We start from the raw sequence: 26,976 nt of genomic DNA, 5'->3' as shown, positions 1-26,976 counted from the left end.
TTTGGGCTATCAAGAAAGATTAATGGAGCAGCAGCGATAACTGATATTAAGGAGGCCGTGTTTCAGCAAAAAAAAAAAAAAAACCTATATTGAACTTTGAGAGTAAGAGTTATATTCCTGGGCTCATGAGGGAGGCTTAGCAAAACAAGTGATATAAAACAAAGAGCATGTGGGGATGACAGGGACAGCATTTGAAAGCACATTAAAAATCAGCTGCATGTGTATGCACAGTGTAAGAATTTACACATTCTACATAACAGTCTAAAAGTTCACTCTGGGAATCACTGAAGAATCTACATTTGGCACAATGTTATGGGAGCTACAGCAAATGCCAATATTCTGCAAAAAAGTCAAGTAAAGTCTTAATATGTGCATCGACCTATGTTTACAAAAAAAAACCTCTTGGAGTTGACATGAAATGGATATTACCACAACCAAGCCTTGGAAATTGTGTGGAAGATGGCAAAATATTGAAAGACTTGTTGAGCTCGAGGTATAAGGTAATTCATTTACCATGCTTACCTTATAGCAAAAACTAATAAATGGGTATGGTTTATTAAAGATTTACTCATGGTTGGTGTGGTTTAATCATGAGGGCAAAGCCCGAGTGATTAAACAAAAGAAACCATGGATAAATCTTCAATATATCACACCCAGTCATTGGTTAATGCTATACAGGGATGTTATTTAAGAAATAAATTACTCACTTTTCTTAAATAAATGTCTTTGTATAATGGTGCAGTGGTATTCTGCATTGTTTATGTATCCTGTGGCTTTGTTGATGTACTGCACAAGAATATGTGACTTATGTTCCCATGCTTACGCAGTACATCAGTTCTTTTGAATGCAAGCAATGGTGTTGGGAAGATCTCTGTTGCCTTTTTTTTTTTTTTTTTTTTTTTTTTTTTTTTTTTAAATTGTGAAATACAGACAGTGAAGAGGTATGAAAGAGGGCAAAAAATACCAGGAAAATTAATAGTTTTGTATAAAATACCTGAATTTCCTTGTATTTACTCTGCCCTCAGTACCTACCTCTAGACCTCTTAGTGCAAAAAAACTGCAAAGCCTTGGCATATATTGATAGAAGAAATTCCAGGCGGCCAGAGTTTTTTGTATATGTCTGATTTAGATGTATAGGAATGTGAATCACTATGATGTTTCTTTCTCTTTTTCATGTATGTGTGTGTGTGTGTGTGTGTTGTTATAGCTCAGTTGGTTAAGCACTTGAGTACGACTAAATGAACTGTCGTGCATTTTGCATGAAAGGCAAATTGTGTGAATGGCAGTTTGAGTGCCTTCCGGGGTGGTAGCAAAGTTAAGTGGCTTTGTGGTAGGGCTGGAATTTTGTTTGTGTGTATATGCATTTCAGTGTTAGAGTAGGAGATAGTTAAGGAGAAAGGATTACTGTATGTGTGAATGCATGACTTTTCTGGTTAGGATAAGGCTTCGGTAAGTGAATAGAGTTAGTGAGTGTGCCTGCTAGTGAGTTTTTGTGGATCAAGGTTAGAGTTAAGGTGAGTTAGGGTCAGTAAAGGTACAGATTTAACAATGTGTGTGTGTGTGTGTGTGTGTGTGTGTGTGTGTGTGTGTGTGTGTGCGCGCGTGTGCGCACGTGTGCGTGTATGTGTGATGAGGACCTGAGCTGTTTTCAGCAGTGATGGTGTTACAGAAATGGATTTTTGAGGTCAGATACATAAATGGGGATAAGGACAGGATTAGGGTTAGCATGCCTTGCAAAGGTGGAGCAGAGGTGTTATCTCTCTATTGCAGGTGCAGTCTCACATTTCTTTTTTCCTAGATGTTGCTCTTTTGGCAACTATCTTCAATAAATTAAGTAAATCTCTTTACTTTCTTCACCATATTTAGTATGTTTTTTATATCTTAATGGTAGCAATGATTTCATAAACAGTGAGGGTACAACCACAACTCACTGGGTTCCTATTGGAACATTGAATTTTCAGTTGTTTGAATCACTTAAGGTCGACCTGCACCCACCCACCCCCCACTACTTAAATATTCCAACTCCGAGATAGCGCTACAGTGTAGGAAAGGGAAATCTTCCCTTTCCGCACTGTAGTGCATTAAAGTGCGATCTCGGAGTTGGTATATTTAAGTAGTGGGGGGTGTTGGGGGGCACAGCCCCCCACGTGGGTAGTGCAGGAGGGGCTTGCCCCCCCCCCCCCTGCTTTAACCCATCAGGGTACATTTTGTTTGCTTTATTTATTATTTTTTTAATTTCAAAGTTACGGAACTTCGATCATATGGTGTCGACCATATGGTATTCGAAGTTCCGTAACTCTGATTTTGTAATAGGTAACCTAACTCACTACCTTAAACACTGCAACTCTGGTTTAAAATCACTCAGCCTTATACATGACCAAAACATATACTCCCATATACCATCATCTTCAAATTCACAAATCTTTCACCTGGAGTTTACTTGAACATTTCTCATAATCTAGCTATTGCATAAAATACTTGTATAGACACTATCATGGAAAAATACTAAGCATTCTAGAGTTGGTTTACGCCTTTGTGTCCATTAAATCAACTTTATTTCTTTGTTAACTTCTTATCTTTGTATACACATTTCAACAATAATATTACAACTGATGTACCTAAAGGCTTTATCCACTGTATTAATTAAACATGGAGAAAATGGTTATTCTTCCGTATATTCCAGCAAAAGTGAAATAAATGGTGGTGGAGTATCACCTTATAACTCTTTTAATCCCTTATGTTTTGCTGTCTCTAATAAAACCTTAAATTCTAATTTTAGCACTCGCTTTAAACTAAATTTCAGCTTATACTGTTCCAACGTATCCCAAGCTAAGGCCTTGATTATTTGTTTCTAATGTTTTATCTTTGTTTTCCCTGTTTTTCCACCTCTCTATACTTACTTCCTTCTGAAAACATACCTTACTTTTTGCTTATGGCAACAGTAAATTAACTTACTTTCCAAATCATCCAATAACAATGTATGTTTCCAATCTCCAAACACTTTCCATAAAATAATCAGAATATCTTTAGAGTAAATTCTATCCAAATATTCTTTATTTATACCCTATTTCTTGAATCACTTGTTTCTGTTTAGCCTCAACCCCTCATACAAAGCAAATGCAACAGCTTAAACTACAAAGCAACATACTAAAAAATGCATCTAAACAGATAAACAGCTGAGGAGAATCCACGGTGCACCTTTACTAGAGCTAATGAATGTTTAAATATATCAAATCAGCAACCTCTTGAATAACCCAAACTCTTATATCAATTTATACCATATGACTGTATCAAAAGATATAATTGCATCAAAACTAAGCAGTAATCAAACCATATTTTCTGTCATTGCCAATCTCATACCCATGCTAGTATTCAGGATATTACCAAAGGTTTGCCTGCCTTGCGCAAATCTACACGGATCATAAATAACCAATATCAGCAAGTATGTAGCTACTGGCCCACTAAAATAAATGGTACATAGTCATTATTAACTACTGTTTTTGAACTATCTGAAGATGGTAACAGCAAGTCCTTGTCTTCCTTGAGTATTATTACTGCAACCTTCTTCCATAATAGAAGAAGCTCTCTGCGGTAAATTATGTCACCAAATAGACACACCCAATATGGTAGACCTTTATTGGTATTATCACCTCATATGTATGTTGGCAGCCCCTTGCTCATACATTTTAATCAAAGCATGTTCCTTCCTAATTTCTTGAATTTCTTCCATTTATCTCTCTCTCTTTGTATATATATATATATATATATATATATATATATATATATATATATATATATATATATATATAGAGAGAGAGATATAGATATATATATATATATAGATATAGGTTCACTGCAAAATCCTGAAAGCTCAAAATCCTGAATTTCAAAATCCTGAACTCAAAATCCTGAAAGCTCAAAATACTGAATTTCAAAATCCTGAACTCAAAATCCTGAAAGCTCAAAATACTGAAAACTCATAATACTGAATCTCATAATACTGAAAAACATACAGGACACCAACACTGACTGTATTGCAGCAGAAATATATACAGAAACGTATTACTCATCTACAATTATAAACACCCACCGTGTGGGGAGACTGCACCCCACCACACCCCCTGCTACTTAAATATATCAACTCTCAGATCACACTTCATAGAAGAAAATGGCAAACATACCATTACATGCTTCATGACTACCTGTTGTAACCTTAGTCATGTTCCCTTTTAATGTACTATACTACAACATAACTCATCTTAGTGTAGTGAAGTGCAATCTTGGCGTTGATCTATTTAAGTAGCAGGGGGTGTGGGGGGTGCAAGGGAGCTTGCCCCCCTGCTTATTGTTGGTTTAGACTGATATGGTTTATCTTTTCTTTTTTTCTGTATGTATTTCTGCTGCAATACAGTCAGTGTTGGTGTCCTGTATGTTTTTCAATATTATGAGATTCAGTATTATGAGTTTTTGGTATTTTGAGCTTTCAGGATTTTGAGTTCAGGATTTTGAGATTCAGGATTTTGAGCTTTCAGGATTTCGAAGTGAACATATATATATGGTTACACTTCAGAATCTCGAACTACTGAAATATTGAACTTTAGTAGCTCGAGACCAAAAGTGTCAAAACTGCACTTGCGTGAAAGTGCAGAATGCTGAATGTGGAAATGTTGAATTTGCAGTTGTGGAGGTTTGTATGTGACGTGAGATTCCCAGTATTCATAATGTACGGTCTGGTATGTGGATGTAGCTGGAGATTCAGGTAAGTGATGTTTTGCTAGGGGTTATAGGTAGGGATTTGAGTGTGTGTGAGTGTGTTTGGAGTTTTGAGGTGTGGGTTAGGGTAAGTCAAATTGTGAGTGTGTAAGTGTTGAGGGTGGTGGTATTTGTATGTATGTGATGTGTGTTTGTGTAGGTGGAGTGTAGAATGTGTAGTGGTGTTTTTTGTGTGTTTGTGTTTTTAGTGTGTCCTCGGAGTTAATATATATAAGTAAGGGGGTGTGGGGGGCTACACCCCCCACAGGGGGTGCAGAGGGGCTTGCCCCCTGCTTATATGTAGGATCCGCACATGTGTTTGTTTTGTTGTGTTGGTCTGTAGTGCAGGGGGAAGGTGTATGTGTGATTGTATATATATATATATATATATATATATATATATATATATATATATATAGATAGATATATATATATATATATCATAGCTATAGCTAGATATAGATTTAGATATAGAATATATATATCACTGTGTATAGAGAGATAGAGAAAGCTATATCAGCATGCTCATCTTTCAGTTTGGCAGGTCTAACCCAATTTGTAAATGCCCATCCTGATCTCTAACATTTCACCCCTTCCCTATAAACAGTACTAAAATAACTCCTAAAAACTTGTTTTGTTACTACTGGATCTCCAGTAAAAAAAATTTCACTCTGCATGTACAACCTAACTACTACACTTTGGGAACACTGCTGCCTTGCAGAGGTTACTCAGACCTTCTGATATCCCGGAGAGTTAAAAAAAAAGTATTTCTAAGTTGTTTGTGAAAAAAAAAATCAGGTACTATTTCACAGATCATATTTTGATTCACTTTCTCTACCTCTAGTCTTAATTCAGTCTCTTCTTCAAAATACCTACTCTCTGACCTACTTATTACATTCTTTTTGTACCTCAGTATATCTTCATGCTCCCGCCTTACCTCTGCAGAGTAAAATTTCACTTTCTTCCTTATGTCTTACTTAAGGTTACTGTAGCCACTAAAAATGCCACCACTTTCTTTCCAGCTAAGCTGTCTTATCCTAAATCATCTGTTTACATCATTTTCAGAGTTCTCTATTTTCAAATAAGAAAAAGAAAAACACAAAAGGGGTATGAACTGAAACTGATATAGGGTGTATGCAAGCTTCTCATATTATTATGTGTCTTCTATTATTATCTAAATTTTATCTGTTCAAGAACTTGACCAAAATCGTACAGGATAATAAATAAACTGGGGAGTCCCTGACACAATTTCTGTGTTTGCCACTAAACTCATCACGTTAGTGTAGTGTACCACAGATCTCCCTAATCCAGGGATTCGATCCTTCTTTGGACCCTCACAAACCTCACTATATCTAACTAATATATTTTAATCTTCCACATATAAAAATACACTTTCTTGAAGTGTGGCTATATTTCACATCATATTTAATAACTCAGACTGCTTTGTACAAAAACAAACAAACAAATTAACTTTATGACCCCATAAATAATCCCAAGTATTATCTATTAGTATCCTCTAATATATCCTTTGATAGTACTTTGAATATAGAAACATTAATCTCTGTCATCTAGTTCCATGTTTTTAAGGAGAAAAAATCTCTTTAACAAGGGATGCATGATCTCTCTCTCTCTCTCTCTCTCTGTGTATATATATATATATATATATATATATATATATATATATATATATATATATATAAATATATATATATATATATATATATATATATATATATATATATATATATATATATCTTTAGGGGACTTCGATTAGCACTGCATTGATTAGCCCACTTATACTTCTAAAACCGTTAGGCAGAATTCCCAACAATCCCTTGCAAATAGATACAACTATACAACTGACAGGGCTACTGCATTCACTTCTGAATTTTACCAGCACCAGAACAGTTGAATAGAAAGGTGAGTATCAAAACACCCTAAATATAACTGCAAATTCAGGAATAAAGCTCTCTGCTGGACCTCTTTTATTGATGAACTGAATAACAAAGGAAGGAAAATAATTAAAATTTTGGAAGAAATCCTCATCTCACTCCCTCACAATTGCACTGAAATATACAAGCAAGGAAGTTACAAACATTATTAGAAAATATAAAGCAGAGTATGAACAAAAGGTTGCTACAGATTCCAAAGAAATCTGTAAATCTTTCTTCAGTTATGTCAGAAAATTAAGGAATAATGTCCAGCAATGCACAGAGCAAATCCATAATAGTAATGTCATTCATTCTGACCTCAAGAATATAGCTAATATATTAGTAGATAAATTTATCACTAACTTTACCCCTCCTACCCTCACTGTTGCCACCTCCATGCCTGAGAATTTATTTTCCCCCGAAATTACCTTGGAATGTCTTGAAATCCCTATCAGAACGTAAAATATAGACTTCCATGGAGGTGGACAACATACCAGGCAGCATTCTTATCAATGCCAAGTAAGACCTATTTGACCTTCTACCTAAGCTGTTTAACCTCAGCCTGTGTACACAGTTTGTTCCTCGTACCTGGAGAACAGCCAGTGTGATTCCTCTACAGCCCTGAGTATTCACTAGTTTTATATGCAAAGCAATAGACATAGGTAATCTAACTGATGTTTGTTTGTTTGTGTCTTTCGGCTTTTCCCGGTTAGGGGTCGCCACAGTGGAACTCCGGTCCGCTAATGATTGGCAGTAGAGTTTTACATGCTGGCTTGCCGGGCCTAACGCACAACCTTCAACGAAGGAATGCCTGTTCACACATGTCGCCACACAGAAGACGCTCTAACTGAGAATCGAACGGGCAACGTCTAACTGTGAGGCGACAACACTACCACAGCACCACCACCACAGCTAGGTAATCTAACTGATGTAAATCCCAATATTTTTTAAATTATTATAGGAGATTACTACCCTATCAATCTGGCGGTCATTTTTTAAGCCTAGCCCTTTCAACCCAATGTGATACCATAGAAGTGCTAGTCAATACCCAGGATTGCATTTAGTGATGACTGGCCATGTCCAGGAGGGTTGCGGGCACTATGCCCGGTAGGAATTTACGATCCTATCTCCTGAACCTAGTAAGCTTCTTTGAAAAGATTACAGGGGCTGCAGGCAGTGATCATTCTGTGCATACAGGTTGCCTCAGCCTTACAAGGTTTTTGATACTATCCCCTGTGCTACTATTATTGAAAGTTAGACAAATTTAATGTAAAATCATACATCACCTGCTGGATTGCAAATTGGATAGCCAAGAGAACCCAAGGTGTTTAAGTTGTTGATTCCCTGTCTGAATGAAAATTTGTAGCTAGAGTTGTGCCACAGGGATCTATTCTTGGTCCTGTCCTATCTGGCATTTATTTTGTAGACATGTTGGCCAAGTTTGCTGATGACTTCAAACTGGGGTACTATCTGCTCATCCACTGAGAGAAAATAGGTCCAGAAAGGCCTGCAATATGTATATATATATATATATATATATATATATATATATATATATATATATATATATATATAATGTATAAAAATGACCTCAAACTATATTAAAAAAGTGCAGGTCAGTAGCATTTAGCAGAAACATCTTCAAGATCTAATGAAGTTATTCTACCACATTAATCTTTCCTTATCATACCCATCATAAAATACATTGCTTCATTTGATATGTACAATTCCAAGCATGCAGCTCAACTGGAAAGGTCCCAAACATTTTTAACCAAGAAAATTAAAAGTCTGAAATCCTTTGACCACCTTAAAAGATTAGCATGACTCTCCTTATACTCAGTACCCTACAGGTTGTCGAGAAGTGATCAATGTCTCACTTTTCAAACCATGAAAGACTCATTATTATCTGATCTCCTATTTCATCACAAAACCAGTGGTTCTACAAACATCCACACTAAGGCCCTACATCTATTCCAACAAATAAACAAGACTCACTGGAAGGATAGGCCCCTGTCTAAATGTATTCCTAACCTATGGCATAAGTTACGACTACTGGTCAAACAAATTATTGTTTTGGTTATCTTTAAGGCTAGACTTGATGTCTGGATGGGTAGACTCAAATTTATACCACATCATAAACAATGCTGCACAGTTTAGGAGGTGAGCACTTTAAGTGCTTTAAAAGGTTGGCAAGCACTTTTAAGTCTGTCTGCTTGGTTAAAGTTGTATGTGGCAAGGCATCTTATGGTCCCCATGATTGCAAGCCAAATATATTCACATATTTCTGTGTTGTCGTGCACAACCCAGTCTTCATAACCCACAGTGTTTTCATTAATATTCATATAATCAAACATTAAGGCAGTTTAATAACTTTTCTCCATGTCTCTAAACAATGCCAATTTATTCTTGAATATTAAACATGTGCATAAAATTATAAACCATCAGACTATATAAACTCCATAGCACTACTTTTTTTCTTTCATGTCCCCATTCTAATCAAATTCCTTGCTATAATACTGCATTTTTCCTTGATGACGTAAATGTGGTTTGATATTTCTTGTTGTAAATTACATTATGTCATTCTCATGTAAAATACTAAACGCATATTACAATTGTGAGTATAAAATACAAAGTCAGCCATTATCATCAATCCATTTTTTCTCATTTTTATATGAGGGTCAGGATATCATGTGAAGTGTTGCCACATCTTTTGATTTAGAGCCAATCTCTTACCTTCTTTGATAGTCATGCTGAAGCATTGCAGGTCATCTGTCTTGCAATCAATCCATCTCTTGGCTGGATATCTTCATCTCCTATTGCTTTTTTTCCTCTCTTTCTCAAATTTGCTTTACTAAAAAATTCTTCTGATTTCCAATTCATATCATGAACCAAACATAACAAAATGAATCCACTTAGCCTTGCCAAAGTCCTGCGAATCCAAAATAAGCAAAACAGAAGAAAAGATGGCAGGACACTGCTGCTGCTCAATAAAACTTTTAATAAAAACTTTAAAACAAGTAAACGAAGTAATCCAAATGCAGACAAAATGAAAAAAGAAAAAAGGAAAAAAGGAAAAAAGGTTAGCGCTTTCGGGTTACACCCTTCATCAGACAACAAACACTGCATGTACATTCTTTTTAAAAAGAGTCACAACCAATGAAAACCTTATAGGTCAATGAAACACACGCCTCTTCAGGAGTGTGGGTTTTAAAGGAATAACATCATTTAAACCTGGGGGTAGGTGTGCCATTAAGTCTGTAATCCATTTAGTTTCATCCAAGGCAGTCTGCAGCCTGACATCCCCCCCACGATTATTCATTCTAATGTTAACTATCACTCTAAATGAAAAGCTATGTGTTGGATGTATACATATATGCCTATACAAGGCATTGCTGTCATCCCTATTCCTTATACTTCCTAAATGTTGTAGGATTCTCACCTTAAACATATTTGTGGTCATGCCCACATAGAAACTGGGGCATTTTGTGCATTCAGCCAAATAGACCACATTTGAGGTCCTGCAAGTGGCTCTACCCTTAAAAACAACATTCTTCCCGGTGGTTCTATGTATGAAGTTAACCTCTTTATTAATAAAGCTACAAGCTTTACATGTACCACATGGAAGTGTACCTGCCCTGCTCTTAAATGGCCTGCTCTCAGAGAGGCTATTCTCCTTACATAAAATGTCACTCAAGTTCTTATTCCTTCTATACTGAAAATAAGGTCTGTTATTAATTAGCCCCTTTAAACTGGTATCACTGGTGAGGATGTTCCAGTTGTTGTTAACAATTCTACAGATGTCACTGATTTTGCTCCCATAGGTGAACAACAACTTGGTGCCTCTCTGTATGGTGGTATCCTGCACGGTCACTACGGGAGCCTGGGGCTAATTCCTATTGAGCCAAGGTCTAAATTTAGTCTGTCTATGGATCTTACCATTATCTATAACGTTCCTTACCATATTCTTCCCATAGCCTCTCTGCTCAAAGTGCCCCGTTAGATTCACTAACTCTTGTTCAAATTGCTTGTCATCTGTGCTAATCCGGGAGACACGACTCACTTGCCCTCTAACAATGTTTGGGAAAATGTGGCGAGGATGCATGCTGTCGTAGGACAGCAGGGTATTTTTCCAACAGTCTTTCTTGTGTAGGCTAGATGAAAAGCCTACTTGTTGTTGTGTGACCCTCACATCTAAAAAATCTATAGAGTGGTAAGATGTGTTCGCACTAAACTTAAGGAAGGTGGTGGTAGTATGTAGATATGACAAAAAACTGTTAAACTTGTCATATTCTCCATTCCAAAGAATAAAAATATCATCTACAAATCTAACATACATCAAGATGTGATCCTTCCAAGTAGCATTTCCCAAAATATTCATCATTCCCATTTTGAGAGGACAAGGTTCGCATAGGTATTGGCACAGGGTGTGCCCATGGCTACACCCTGTGCTTGCCTATACGTGGAGCCAGCTCCCAGAAAAAACATTATTGTCCAGCACTAATGTTAACAGATCACTAATGAGTTCTATTTTGTTCTCAGTGACACCCAAACCTGTCAAAAGTTCAATTATAGAGGTAATACCATAATCATTGTTAATCACTGTAAAAAGACTGTTAATGTCTAGTGTCACCATAAGAACATTATCTACACTGGCAGGTTTGATAACATTCCCCAAGATCTGTAAAAAATGCCCTGTGTCTATCAGGATATTATCCATTTGTTGGATATAAGGTTTTAATAAAAAATCTATCCATATGGAGACATTTTCGGTTACCCATCCCCTGCCCGAAACAATCGGCCTAAGGGGTGGGTCATTCAAACATTTGTGCAGTTTGGGTAGTGCCTTAAATATTGGGATTACTGGTTTCTCTATCAGCAAAAACTGATAAGTCTCTTCAGTGATACTAAAGTTGTTCTTCAGGGTATTTAACTTCTTATGTACTTTATCAACTATATGTTTTACAGATACAGGATTAATCTCTATATAAGCCATATCATCTTGTAGCAAATGTTTTATTTTGTCATTGTACCATGTAGTGTCCATTAAAACAATAGCTCCCCTTATCCGCCTTTTTATTGTTATGGAAGCGTTGTTAGCTAATCCCTTCAAAGCTGTGGTCTGCTCTGTAGTTAAATTATAATATTTGGAAAAGAGACCTTCGGTATAATACTTGGCCATATCTTTCTCACAAGCACTCAAAAAAAGATGTAAGGTGGGTGAAAGCTGTGGTATAAATCCACTTGCTTTTTTAGGTACATTACAGTTAGATATATCATTACCAAACATGCTCTTCAGCATCAAGTTTCTACAAAATAACATGATGTCAGTAATTACCTCATTATGCATACAAGGATTGCTAGGCACAAAAGTTAGTCCCTTGTTCAAGACGAACAACTCATCCGTGGTTAGACAGTGTGATGATAAATTATAAACAATGTTATTACAGAAGCCAGGAGTCATTGGAGAATCCTTCTCCTCTTCCCAGCCTCCCTGTCGTCGCTCTGTGATCTTCTCCCGGCCCCTCTCTTCTTGACGGGCGCCGGTAAAAGTTCCAAAAAACGCTTACATCCCTGCGATGCCTTGGGCCGTGCTCCAGTCCCTGCTGTAACCTCTTCCATATCTTGTGCAACAATCGACAGGACATCGTTCTCAGCCATTGCAGAAGATGTTCCGGCTTCAGTCATGCACTGCTGCCCAGTGCTACGCAAGCCGGCACTGTTGGTATCGATGTCCGGGATCAAGTGAGTGGAAAAAGTCCCGTTGTCAATGTCACCTCCCTGTGTGTGGTGAACGGGGGGTGAAAGTGGATCATCTGTGTCAGCAATGGTGTTACATCGTCCGTTGATGACGTGAGCAGGCTCTGTACGTCCTGCTGTGACGCCTGCTGCCATTGGCAACCCTGCTCGTTCTCTGGAGTCCCTGGAATGCCCAGTGTGTTCTGTAAAGGTGTGTGTCTCTCTCAACCGTTCATCTTGTGCTCTGGAATCCCTCTGATACCGTGGATTTCTGGGCCAAACGAAGATATTTCCTTTAGAGAAATCCTCATGATCCCTCTTGATTTTATTTAACTTATCAAGACGTAATTTCTCGGCATTGTCATGAAGTGCTCCACATATCTGTTGTAAGCGTTGCTTACTTCTAGAGTCAGTAAAGTCACCCTCTAATTTGCACAGGAGGAGCTTCACCTCCTCATTTAACTTTTCCATTTCAGGTGCAAAGAAGCTGATAAGCAGTTCCATGTACTTAAAACTGGTGTCTATGTTTAGTGCCTGCCATTTAGCCAACAATTCAGGGAAACAATCTCCTTGTGCCGGCATACACATGACTCTCATGCCTCTAGGTACAATGCCATATTCAAGGCAAGCTTCAAAATGAAATTTTTGCCACTGCAAACGTTGTAATTTATTCATTTTAAAGTTCAAATCTTTCAACAAGTCCTCAAATGTTTTATCAACAGGTGCAGGCATATCATTACTTCCTTTTCTATTTTTAGCTGTATCAAAACCCAAGTTAAGAAGCGGATTTAAAAAAGGTGTAAGAAGCTTCTTGGACCAACAACCATTTATCGGTCCAGATTCAGAAGCTCCAACAAGGGGGTTATTCAACTCACCCATAGTATCAGCAGCATGCATGGCTTGTAGGAAAAAAGACAGCACCAAACAAAATGAATCCACTTAGCCTTGCCAAAGTCCTGCGAATCCAAAATAAGCAAAACAGAAGAAAAGATGGCAGGACACTGCTGCTGCTCAATAAAACTTTTAATAAAAACTTTAAAACAAGTAAACGAAATAATCCAAATGCAGACAAAATGAAAAAAGGTTAGCGCTTTCGGGTTACACCCTTCATCAGACAACAAACACTGCATGCACATTCTTTTTAAAAAGAGTCACAACCAATGAAAACCTTATAGGTCAATGAAACACACGCCTCTTCAGGAGTGTGGGTTTTAAAGGAATAACATCATTTAAACCTGGGGGTAGGTGTGCCATTAAGTCTATAATCCATTTAGTTTCATCCAAGGCAGTCTGCAGCCTGACATCCCCCCCCCCCCGATTATTCATTTATTATTTGTCTGCATTTGGATTACTTCGTTTACTTGTTTTAAAGTTTTTATTAAAAGTTTTATTGAGCAGCAGCAGTGTCCTGCCATCTTTTCTTCTGTTCTGATGAACCAAACATAATATGTTCTTTTTGCCTTTTTTGTTGTTGGGCATATGTGGGTTTCCATTCTAAATCCCTCAGTTCTTCATTTGTCTCACAGTGTGCATCCTATTACCTATATCAGGCACTTTTTCTCAATCATCTTAAGATTCCTCAGCTGCTCTTCTGTCACTTCACAGATTCAGCACTGATTACACCAGTATATTTTACACTTTGCATTTCAGCTTCTTTGGCATTCTTCTGTCACACACTACCCCTGACACTCTGCAACATTTAGCTGCAGAACCTCTCATTATACTTTTGATCTCCTCATTTAAATTTCTCTTCTCCTCAGCAACACTAGAAGTTGTTAACCTCTTCTGCTATTTTCACTTCTTCAGTTTTCAGCTTCTTCTGATTTTCCCATTTGCTGGCGTGGCCACTGTATTGTCTGTATTCAGTTAAATTCCAAGTGTCTTCAGTTTTGCATTGCAGTTCCCTGTCATTGTCTAACATTCTTGTTCAGAATCTGCTTATCTTGCATTATAATTTGCAAACACCAACACTGACAATTTGCAACCAACCTTTTTGCTGATGCATTTAATCACCAATATGAACTGAAGTGGGCAGAGAGTTGGATGCCTATCTATTCCAACTAGGAACTCATCTTTGGGTCTCACCACTGTTTGCATTTGTGTTTGAACATAGCCTGCACTAGCTCAACCCATGTTTATGGAACATCTAATGAAAGCAGTGTTAAAGTTTTAATTTCCCCTGACTACTTATGTTTTTAACTGATATTACATATACAATGTATGAGCTGCATGATCTGCCACATGCTTACAAAATATACACAAATCATTGAGGTGTATTCCTTTCCTAGATTTCCTGACATTAATTAATCTCTTGGCACTCTCTGACACTAACAGTTCAACATTATTATCTTGTCCAACTAGTGTCATCTCTGCTTTCTTGCCTCAATCATACTGTCTACCAGATTTTGTGACACTTTTTGCAAATTTTGACACAGTTCTTGATTTCCTTTATATTAACTGACATATTTCATCATAAACTCATTGATCTACTTGTCAATTGCCATTTCAGCACATTAAAACTTATGTTCTAGTGACCATTATGTAGTTACATAAACATATCCCTGGAGTGGCAAAGAATCATAACTAAACTGCAGGGCACTATCTCTGTTAGTAATTAGCTGTACAGAACGACTTCATGTATGTGTGAGAATTTGTTGGCATGGGGCTGTTTAAGTTAGAGAAGACACTTACTGTTGAGTCTACAGCATTTATTTCTAATATTTATATTTTGTGTCTATTTAATGTATTATAGTATTATAACAACTGATTTTCATAGTTCAAAATAATGTTTATGTATTTTTGTTAATATTCAGTCAAATGTTTGTGTACTTTATATATACCATAATGAAAGTTATTATTAGTCAGTTTAGTCATGTGATCTTTTGCCAATATCATTAACTTTGTTTTCTGGGCTGACTCATTCTGATGAAGTATTTTACAGAAGGACAAATGCGCTAGATAAATACTTGTGTATGTATGTGCTGTCTCAGTTCATGGGGTGTTGTTGAATTTCACAGCACGCCTTTGGGTTTATATAATTTATTTGATAACTGCTGTAGTACATAATGTTGAAATGCATGGGAGGTGAGCAAATGATCAAGGAACTTGACAAAGACATATGAAAATATATCAGACTATTGAAATAAATCAGCAGTAAGAATGTCCTACATCTGTCATTTGACTGTCCAAGTGCAGGATAAGCACTCTCTTTCATGGTTGTAAACCTAGACAGCAAAAAATGGAAATCACTCTCCATTTTATGCAATAATAGCCAGGAAGTGGTGATATCAGCAGGTGGCAAAAGTTTGGAATGATAGCAGTCTGACTATAAATGCAGTGGGCTGTACTGAGTATGAGCCCAGTGACTTTGCTCTACAGCAAGAGATAACCTGAAATAAGATTTACAAGTGGAAACAAAATTTTCCAAAAAGAGTTATAAACTGTAAACAATATATCAGTTTATAATGATAGTTCTTGAGATGAGGTTACATAAATGTGTTTTGAAAATTTCAGCCAGAAGAAGAAAAAGTCTGTGAACTCATAAAAATGTTCATGTTCTTGTAAACTTATACTGAAATTTAACTGATGTTTTATAATATAATTTACACTGTAATCAAGCACCCCACTGACATGCATTGTAGTACTTATATCATGGTTTAGCCAAGAACATGAATGTGTATCAATGTGGAAAGTATATGGATTCTGCAACTCCTGTTGGCAAATGTAAATGAAGGGTTCTTGAGGTGTGATTGGCCAACAGTGCATGGATTAGGATAAGGTTAGAAAGGTAGACTTGAAATCACTATTTTTTTATGTATTTAAGTAAAAAAAATAGACATGATTCGATGTTCATTTGTCATAGTCATGATTTGTCACACTACTCCCTCTCCATCACAACCTATTCTACCTCAGAGCTATACACTTACCTCTGACTCTTTACCCTAATCTCCACCACCAAGTACTTACTGCACTCAACAGCTTTCTCAGACAGAATTTAATCTCTCTCCCATCAGAAAACTCCTGCCAGAAACTTAAGCCTTGTTCTAACTCTGCTAACATAATTCCAGCCGAGTTCCTAAAAATCGCAGTAGACTCTGTGGCATAGCCCATTAGCATTCTGATTAATAGATCTATCCTAGAATCTCATGTACCCACCATCTGGAAATAAAGGCTATAATCCTTCCTCTTCACAAAGTTGGCACCTCAACTGACATCTCAAATTTCTGCCTCATTGCTATCCTTTCCCCTATCTCTAAAGTTCTAGAAAAATGTGTTCAAAAACAACTCTTAGACTTCTTCCTAAAGAATAACATTTTCTCCCCCACACAGCACGGCTTCCACCCCAGTCATAGTACAACCACCGCTCTTATATCTTTCTTAGATATAGTCAACAAAGCTAGTGACTCTGGAAACATTGCGTCAGCCCTCTTCTTGGACTTATCAAATGCTTTCGATACCATATTGCACCCTATCCTCCACTCTCAACTCTCACGTTTAGGTATATCTTCCCAATCTTTCGCCTGGTATAAAAGTTATCTCTCTAACACAGAGCATGCTGTCAAATGGCAAAATCCCATTTCTCCCTGTATTCACAACCCTACATGCGTATCCCAAGGCTCAATATTAGGTCCTCTCTTGTTCAATATCTTCATCAATAATCTTCACCGAGTCATCCAGCAAGGTTACCTAGTCCAGTATGCAGATGACTTCACTATAGTCTGCTCTGCCCACAAGTCAAATATTTTAAAGCAACAAAAATAAACTGCATTCACTATTGTGGAAACTTGGCTACATAAAAAACACCTTTCTTTAAATCCCCAAAAGACTAGACTTATGATATTCATTCTCAAGAAAAATACTTCCATTAAAAAAAAACAACTTTGAAATACTCTCCCTTAACTTCATACAATTTGAGTTAGTCACCGCTACTTAACATTTAGGGGTAATAATTGTCGAGAACCTTAAAGTTAATATTCACATTCAAAATATTATCAGCTAGACCCACAAAAAAATTGGGCTTTTTTATAGACACAATAAATTCCTCTCCCTCCCCTCCAAAAAAATGGTTTATTATTAAAAAGTCAAAATTTAAAATAAAAAGTGTACTAAATTCCGAAGTAATAAACCAAAATTATTAAAAACTGAGTGCTGTAAATGCCGAAAAACATAGGGAAATGTCAAAAATATTGAATTGCGACATTTTTCGATGATTTGCGGCAAACCCAATCCAAACATGAAATACAGCAATATCAATACGTGTTTCCATACTCAATTGAAGAAAATAGCAGAAATTAACATATAGAACTCCATGAAAGGTGAAAGACAGACTTGTAAATCAACAGTGCAGTAGTGAAATTAAATCCACGCCCCAATAAATAATGCTATAAGGCATGTTCCACACACATAATGTATGAAAGTATGTACATAAGCTAGGCAGTGATGTTTCACAGTAGGAATCCTCCATCGAATATGGTTAAAAGGAGCAGTGATGTGCCATTAATTGAACAAACCCCAGAGGTGTAAACTCATCCCGTTTAGCCAGTAGACATTGAATCATATGCTCCTTGTCTGTAAGTCTACGCTTCTTGGGTGAGGATGAAACACAGCATAACAACTTCTGTTTCAAGTCTTCTAAATGGTTCTGCTCTAGACATATAGCATCTAAGTCATCTGTGATATATAAATCTTTCTTTCCTAATAAACTCTTTAGTCTATGGTGTCAGCCTTCTACAGTATTCTGGCTCCTTGGGTAGCCCATAGTGCATGTATCCGACTGATTTCAGAAAGAAACATCAAAGAGAGGTAGTTGTCTCTCAGAGATAGTACCTCACATGCCATAGGATCTAGGATGCCCTAGAATGTAGTTATTTCTGAAAAAGTCACATAATGGCATACCCCTATCACTCAAAGCCTCCTCTATTGACGTTAATGTTTCCAGAACATGTTCTGTACATATAAATGCCAGAGCAGGGATCTGTTTACATAAAAGTGCAAACTGCATGTCGGTACCATACACTTGTGTTAAACTGAGCTTCTGAGTCTGCCTCCAAAGAATTTGGCACAGATGGAACCAGCAACCTTTTGCTGTACTATTTGGAAGGTGCTTCACAATGCTATTAACCACCCCATTTTTAAAATCACTTAGGACCATTTTTGGTTTTAACTCTAGCTGGAATTCCTCACATATGGACAGGAGGGTAGCCCAGAACTGATCGCAGCACTCTTCACATTTTGAAGGGAGTATGCCATACACAACAGTTATTACTTTATTGCTGGTAGTATCATCCAAGCTACAATGTACAGAGTAGACCTGCTTGCACTGTTTTGTGCTAATGGGAAGGGTGCCATCCACAAGAATATAATCAGAATTACAGAGCACACCAAGATTACTCTCTGTTGTCAGAATAACTACATCATATGTATAGCTACGTAAGGCGCTATGTTTAATGATGAACTGGCCCTCCTTCAAAGGTACCATGTCTGGGCTTAGATCCTTTAGACTTGCTAGGTCAACTCTAGGATGTATGCTATTCCTACGCCACATTCTACATACACATTGCTTAAGTGCATCGGTAGTTGTCATGGTGGTCACTACATCAGTGGACGTGCTTGCTAGTACCTCCAATACAATCCTACATGGGTCCTCTAATGTTTGCTCAGCTTGCCTCTTAATTGCTTCATGGACTCTTGTCTGTTCTACCCTAATAACATCAGGTGCATGGAAATGTGCTATACTTTTCAGTAGCTTTTCTCCACTATCACATTTCACGGTTATGCAACGGCCCTTACACTTCTGTTTTGATTTCTGTGTACAACACCAGTAGTTTTTCTCAAGAGTTTTCTTCTCCAAATAGTACTGGTAACCATCTATGCATAGAACTGAGCGTCCCTTCTGAGACATAGCCGTACCATAGCTATTGCCAATAACTCCAGGATAACTCACTGTATGCTGCTCAGCCATCTTAACTTAGCACACCTATATGTCAATCACTGTGGCATGATTACTAACATTGTTATGCACTATACTTGGTTTACTACACTCCACCATATACTGTCAACATGCTTTCAATACCTAAAAATACACCAGGTAAACTTAGCAATAACCCTCTACTAGCGCTCTATGCAACTCACACTTCACAACAATGATACTATATCAAACACATCTAAATACTTTCAGTTAGTACATAACATTTGGGGATGCAATTCCGAAGACAGTATGTAGTACACATGGAAACATATCATATGCAGTAAACAGTTTCAGTATGGTGTTTTACATCTGTTAACACAGGGTGTTAATAATAGCTGAAATATATTACACTCTTTAGCACACTGAAGCAGTCCAAAGACAACCTCCTCTCATTTAGACTGTCAAAATTACTCTACCATGCTTTACAAGGCAATCTCAGACTTGTTACTATGAAAGCCATAAGTACATAATCAGATTGTTAGACTATAACACTTTTGACACCTGTATCAATATATCAGATGGCATTATAAATAAGCTGTAAGCCAGTTACTGTTCAACTGTCAGGCTTCATTATTCAAGGAAATTATAGTAATAAACGTACATTTCCTCTAAGCCTTGATTTACAACTGATATGACTGTGCTGTTCATACCAGACAAACTTGTAGACTTTAAGCTCCTGATTTTAGATTTACATTTAGATGCCTTAGTCGAAGTAAAATTATAAGATCAGGTAAACTGTCATATGCAACCGTAACATAACTTTCCTCATGTATGCTTCAGCAAATTCAAACAGTAATATGCATGTTCAATAAACTATTGCAAAACTGCCATTAACTATTATACAATGCCTGTACCTGCAGAATTTATCTGTGTTATACTCACCCTTCTCAGGTATTTCTTAATGTTGTCTAGCCTGTATGTGGAATTCATCAACAAACAGCTTCAAAAGTTCACTTGGAGCCACTATGTAACAAAACATCTTTATATAGCAACTACTGCTCCTTCCTCGCAGCAGCATTTGGCCATGCCTCCTATGAATGTTTACAGCAATGCGACAGACATTTCTGCGACGTATCTTTGTTTCCATCACATAACGACAGATTACATTATGTGATGTTCGGATGTGCGAATTGGACTGCTAAACAACCATCCGTTTTCGAAATTCTGAATGGACATCATTATTGAGGTTTGGAATTATGCACTTTGCACTTCTGTATGGCAGGTAAGTGAACGTCGACATTGTAATAGTAAACCCAAAAAAACTATAGCACAATCTTTCCTTCTTCCGACTCTAACTTATGGCGTACCTTTATTAGCAAACCTGCAATCTTCCCTGAAGACTAAATCAGAAGCATGTTATAACAAGATTGCTAAATTTGCCACTAATAGTCGCCACTCTGCTCATCACTGCACTGCACTAAAACAACTTCACTGGCTGGAATTCCAACACGACCTTCTCTTACTTCAACTTACAACCACACATAAATTAATACATAAGCCTCAAAACTGTCCTGCACTTAGTTCTTTATTCTCCCTCTATAATTCTACTAGGCCTTTTCATTCTGAACATCAGTATCTTCTTCAAATCCATAAACCTAAGCTACGTTCAGGTCAACTATTATACTCTTACAGCATAGCTAAACTCTGGAACAATCTACCCCCTTTTATCCGCTTACAAGAAAACCTTTCCATTTTTAAAACTGCGCTACACAATCATCTTCTTTCTAAGTGGGTGTGCAATTGTTCCTCCTCTCTCTCAGCCATTATCTAAATCAATCATTATATCCCTAAACTTGTCTGCCCTCACCTTTCTCTGATATACCTTCTCTTTTATCAGTAGAACTTTTACTTTCATTACCCACCCCTACTTATACCTCCACTTAGCTCTACTACCCTTCTCCTTTCCTCACATCCCACCTTTCTCTCCTTTCCTCACATCCCACCTTTCTCTCCTTATTCTACTCTCCCTTCCCATCTTTCCTTATTATTTTATTTAGTAACTACCTCTGCTTTCATACCAGCTTCTACTAGTTTGCTTATATTCTCACTCTGGCTATTTTATTTTTGGCCTCATTGTACAGATGTATAATACATACAGGACACTAAAAGCTATGTAACACATTAACACTTTAACCGCTTGCATGCAGAACACAAATGTTGTGGGCATTGCATTGCTGATCCACTGGTGTGAAAGCCAAGTTTGTTTGTTTTTAAAATATTTTTTTCTTATTTTAAGATCAATAGGAAGACAGTTTTAAAATAAAAAAAAGTTCTCTCTTTTGCCGCACATCTACTAGATACTTTTGTCTGTTAGAGTGTAGTAGCCAAATAATTACCCTAAAACCACAGATTAATATTAATTGGAAATTTAAACTGGTGGTGAGAGGTCATGCAGTCCATTAGCATGAATTCTCACTTCTAAACTATAAACATAGCAACAGGACAGAGATAGCTAGTGTACATCCATTTACTGTGCAGTCAAAGTACATGCAATTGGTTGCCCATCTCAATTATTGATGGCGGTCTGGAAGTAGTGCCACTATGGGAATGAGATCTGGCAAGGCAATACTGGATAACACCTGAGGATATAGTAACTTCGACACCACATGGATGCTGACCCTCCCATAGCAGACATTCTATTACACTACAAGATCTAGTCTGTCATTCTTCTAGTCCAAGGAATCACCCATATAGTTCAAGCAGTCTTGCATGTCAGAAAGCACGACATGCAATATTCTGGCTGTCTGTTCTGAGATCCTTATGGAACTTACCTGTGCCTCCATGATGATCATACACATACATTGGGTGGCACCTACTGATGCATCAACACCAGGGGAAGGGCAAATAACATGCCTCCTCTGAACACCTCTATTGACACCCATGGATGTTACTTCATCCTCATTATGGCTAGGAGAGACTCTGAAAGCCCTGCAACTGGACTAACCAAACTACCCTGATCAACCATGTTACCCTCAACCTGTTTTATCTTTAAGGTTTCTGAATCATAGGTATACACAGGCATACTGACTATGAACAAACTCTGGGGGGGATGTGGGAGCCATAACCTCATTGTCAGACTGAGCTTTCGATCACTGCTGTCTTCATCAGAGGCTTCCAATACTCTAACATCAAGTGGTAGAGCTCCACTGTGATGGTGGCAGGTTTGCTTACAATTATATCAATAAAACACAACACAAAAAGAAATTCAAGAAAAGTCATCAGACTTATGTTATGTAACCCAGAGTTAAGTAATACTAAATGCATGTGCAATTAAAATTACAATAAGGTCGACTTAATGATCAGTCATTTAAATGAGTTCAGTAAAAGAGTTATGTCAGTACCTTTTCAGGTGGTCAGAGAACCTCAGTACCAGAGGTGCCTACACAGACTAAATGGAGATTGATAGAGGGTTGACAAGTATAAAAGTCCATTCTTTTGCTGTAGTATGGCCTCTTTTATTGGCTTTGGTGATAATGTCACTGTCCTGATGTCTGATGACATTGTAGTTGTAGCACTGGTAACCCACAGTAATTGTTTTGCGAATTGTCAATCAGAATGGCTAATATATTTGGCTAGATGCAGTTGTTCTGCTTTCTACTTGGCCAAACCTCTAGACCATTTAAGTTTAGAATTTCGGAGCACCTAAGTGATGTCAGGACCAAGAGACTAAGCAATGCACTATACAAGCACACAGAGAAACATCCTAAGGCCACTTTTCATTTTACTATTATAGATAAAATTCAGGGCAATATCAAGAACAAATCAGGTTGGCACCAATTACTTAGTAACAAAGAGAAAAAAATGGATTGTTAAACTAGGGGCACTATTTCCTCCAGGACTGAATGAATATTTTTAACATTTTTGCACCTTTATAAAAGTGTAATTTCTTACATAACCTCCAGGTTGACCAATTACCATATAAGGGGGAATGTTTTTCAAGCATTTTGATACACTGATGAAGGCTTTGTAACTTTTCAGCTGAAACCGATTTGTTTGTTCTCCTTATACTATTATAATAAAATCTCATTGTCACTGTTTTGCTGGCTCTTGCTTTTTTGAATTATACCAAGGACTTTTGGAGCCATGCACCTACCATACCTGCAGGGTATTTCTACTGAATACTTTGTTGTTTCCCTGCTGTTGGTTTGTGACATTCTGTGCATAAGGCACCATCTTGTTTTGGAGAATATCGTTTTTAAATTGGGCATCCATCTGGGTATAATTTCGTTCCTGGTTCAGGCAGAATAACTTTTATGGTTATTTTATTGAAGTCCTGGGGAGTTTATTTATCCTACCAGCCTACTGTGAATCTACTGTGAAACATTTTGGTCCTTATCTCTTTGTGGATTACTTGTATTTGGATATTCATATTGGGTGCAAGGTACTGTTCAATATTGAACTCGGGTTTGTTTTTCCGACTGTGGGCTGTTTCAGTCTGCTGGGTCATTTAATTTGGATGTGTCTCTGTGGCAGTAACCAAAACCTCCACTCCTCCACATCAGGAACAGATAAAACTAAACCAAAAGCTCTGTGGCAGTAACCTTGCATATATATTTGTGAAGGTAACAAGCGCTATTTTGTGAACTAGATGGGACACTCTGGCAGTTATGGCATGTGTATGATGCAGACAACTGTTTAATGACTAACAAGCCGAGTAGATTATGGTTGGAATTATCTACAGTGAATTTCATGTGTCTGTATAAACAGACCTGTGAATTAACTCTTCAGAATGGAGTTTTGGCTTTTCGGACACTTTTTCAACAGCTTTCAGGTCATCTTTCTTGCGGAACATTATATGATTCGTTATCATCATCTAGACTGACATTTGGTGATTTGGACATTGTAATTACATTACCTAATTGCATTTAAACTTATTGGGCTATATGCATTTAATGTACTTGCTTATATGACATTTTGGATGGCATATCTTATGTATATGATTATCAGGCAGGTAACATGTTTTTGGAATTTAAGTTCCCTAACAGAACCAAGATGCTATCCTACAAAAAAGGAAGCCAATCTGGTGGTCCCCTGCTATAAACAAACTCTACAACAGAAGAAAGAAACTGTTGCAAAAAAAGAGTAAAAGCCCATGATTGGAGGAACTCTGTGGTCAGCCTCAGTAAGAAGCTGAGATCCCTCATAAAATCCTCCAAAGCTAGTTACGAAAACAAAATCGCAACTGATTCTAAAGACAACCACAAAGCATTCTATAGCTATGTCAAGAATCTCAATGGCAACACTCAGATCTGCTCTGAGTTACAGCACAATGGCACTAAATATACAGAACCAACTGATAATGCCAACATCCTGGCAGATAGGTTCAGTGCTAACATTACCCCTCTCTCATCCCCTAAAGGGCCCGTCTCTATACCGGAAGAATGCAAAGTACCTGTAATCACGGCTGCACAGATAAAAAACATACTCTCCAAAGCCAAGAACACAGCATCCATGGGACCTGACAACATCCCAGGTTGCGTTCTACATGAACTACAGAATGAACTGGCACCCCACCTAAGTACCATGTTCAGTCATAGCCTCACCTCAGGCTTTGTGCCCACTGAGTGGCGCACAGTAACGATTATCCCTCTCCACAAAGGAGGAGCCACCACGGACCCCGGGAACTACCACCCCATTAGCCTGATGAGCCTGGTCTGCAAGGTTATGGAGAGTATCATCATGTAGCTTATAAACAATGACATTGGTAAGCTTCAAACTCTGGACCCTACCCAGTTTGGGTTTGTAAAAGGCAGATCATGTCTCCTAAACCTGAGAGACTTCTTTGAAGTGGTCACCAAAGCTGTAGATGAGGGTAAGGTGGTACACACAGCCTATCTAGATCTCGCCAAGGCTTTTGACACCATCCTCCACTATGGAATTATAGACAAACTCACTAAACTAGGTATAAATCCCTGTGTCACAAGATGGGTTACCAACTGGCTCACTGACAGAACCCACACTGTGAAAATAGCAGACTCTAAATCCAACTTCAGACCAGTGACAAGTGGAGTACCACAGGGTTCAGTCCTAGGTCCTCTCCTGTTTGGTATCTACTTCTCTGAAGTACAGGCTAACACAGGCGGTCTTTGGCTAACTAAGTTTACAGATGACTGCAAACTAGGAGCCATAATCACAACTCCTAATGATGTGGACTTCTTACAAAAGGGCCTCACTGAGACAGATGCCTGGTGTCAAAGCCATGGCCTCAAGCTTAATGCCAAAAAGTGCATTGTCATCCCTGTTGGTAAAAACTCTGTACCTATGAACTACCACATAGGCAGTAGTCTACTTAACACAGAAAGCGTGATAAGAGACCTTGGGAGACAGGTGAACAGTAGTTTCTCCTTTGATAATCACATCACCACAGTAGTCAGAAAATCCTTCTACATGGCACACCTCATCACAAAAGGTTTCTCATCCAGGAAAAAAGAGGTCATTGTTCCCCTCTACTCATCACTCATTAGACCCATTATAGAGTACAACACCCCCTTTTGGAATGTACCTCACAAGACATCTACAACAACTGGAAAGGCCATAGAAATACCTCACAAAGAGGATTACCGGCCTCAAACAGATGCCCTACTCAGACCATCTCAAAAAACTCCAGCTTTACTCTGTCGCATATCGCCTACTCAGAGGCGATCTCTGTCTAACATACAAAGCTATGTCAAACCCAGAGCTGTTGGACATGCTCCACATAAAGAAATCCCAATCCCTCTGAGCTACACACTCTAGGGACCTAAACCTTGTCACCACAATAAACAGAACATGCTGGAGGGATATATTCCTGTCCCAGAGACTTCCCATACTCTGGAACAAACTACCTATCTATATCAGACAAAGCTCCTCATTAGCGCTCTTCAAGAAGAATCTTGATGATTGGATGGGAGATAGGAAATTCACCCCGAGGATCACTTCTGTGGCTCTGCTTGACAGGGGCACAGGAAAATAATTTTCTTGGGTGGCAAATGCCAGGGTACCGTTTGGCTAGGCTTATATAGGCCCTAGGGCCAATAACCTAGTACCTACCTGTGAACCAATGAACCTATAAGTAAAGGCTTAATTTGAATTTCAGGTAATTGCCTAACAGTTGCTCAGACGTTGTTAGCCAGAACATTGATTATATGAGAAATATGGCGAACTGTATGAATATCATACTTTGTTAAAACAATACTATTGGAATCCATGTTTGCCTACATAACCATAGGACAGATGATGTTTTTTGAAGCTTAAGGATATGCGCAGGGTTTTCTTAAAGCTTTATGGAAACCATCAAAAGTCATTTAGCTAGAATATTCATATTTTTCACTAAATTACCCATTGATGATTATGTATGAACAACTGCAAACTATATGAACATGATTTATGTATTATTAACATGTGTAGGGGATAAGACAATTTAATAATCTACAGTTGCAATTTATATCTTTCGATTTCATTCATTCCCTACTATATTGTGTACAGTTCAATTTTTAACACATTTTGGTGACTGAAGGGACAGAGATATACATATATAATTTATTTTCATGGTAGGTTGTACACCATTACAGTGTTCATTTCACTAGACTATATTGAAATATTGCACAGATT

This window comes from Protopterus annectens, chromosome 3.part0 (genome assembly GCF_019279795.1).
Source record: "Protopterus annectens isolate FY-2018-M chromosome 3.part0, PAN1.0, whole genome shotgun sequence".
NCBI lineage: Eukaryota > Metazoa > Chordata > Ceratodontiformes > Protopteridae > Protopterus > Protopterus annectens.
The sequence above is the reverse complement of the archived record's forward strand: the minus strand, read 5'-3'. Positions refer to the sequence as shown.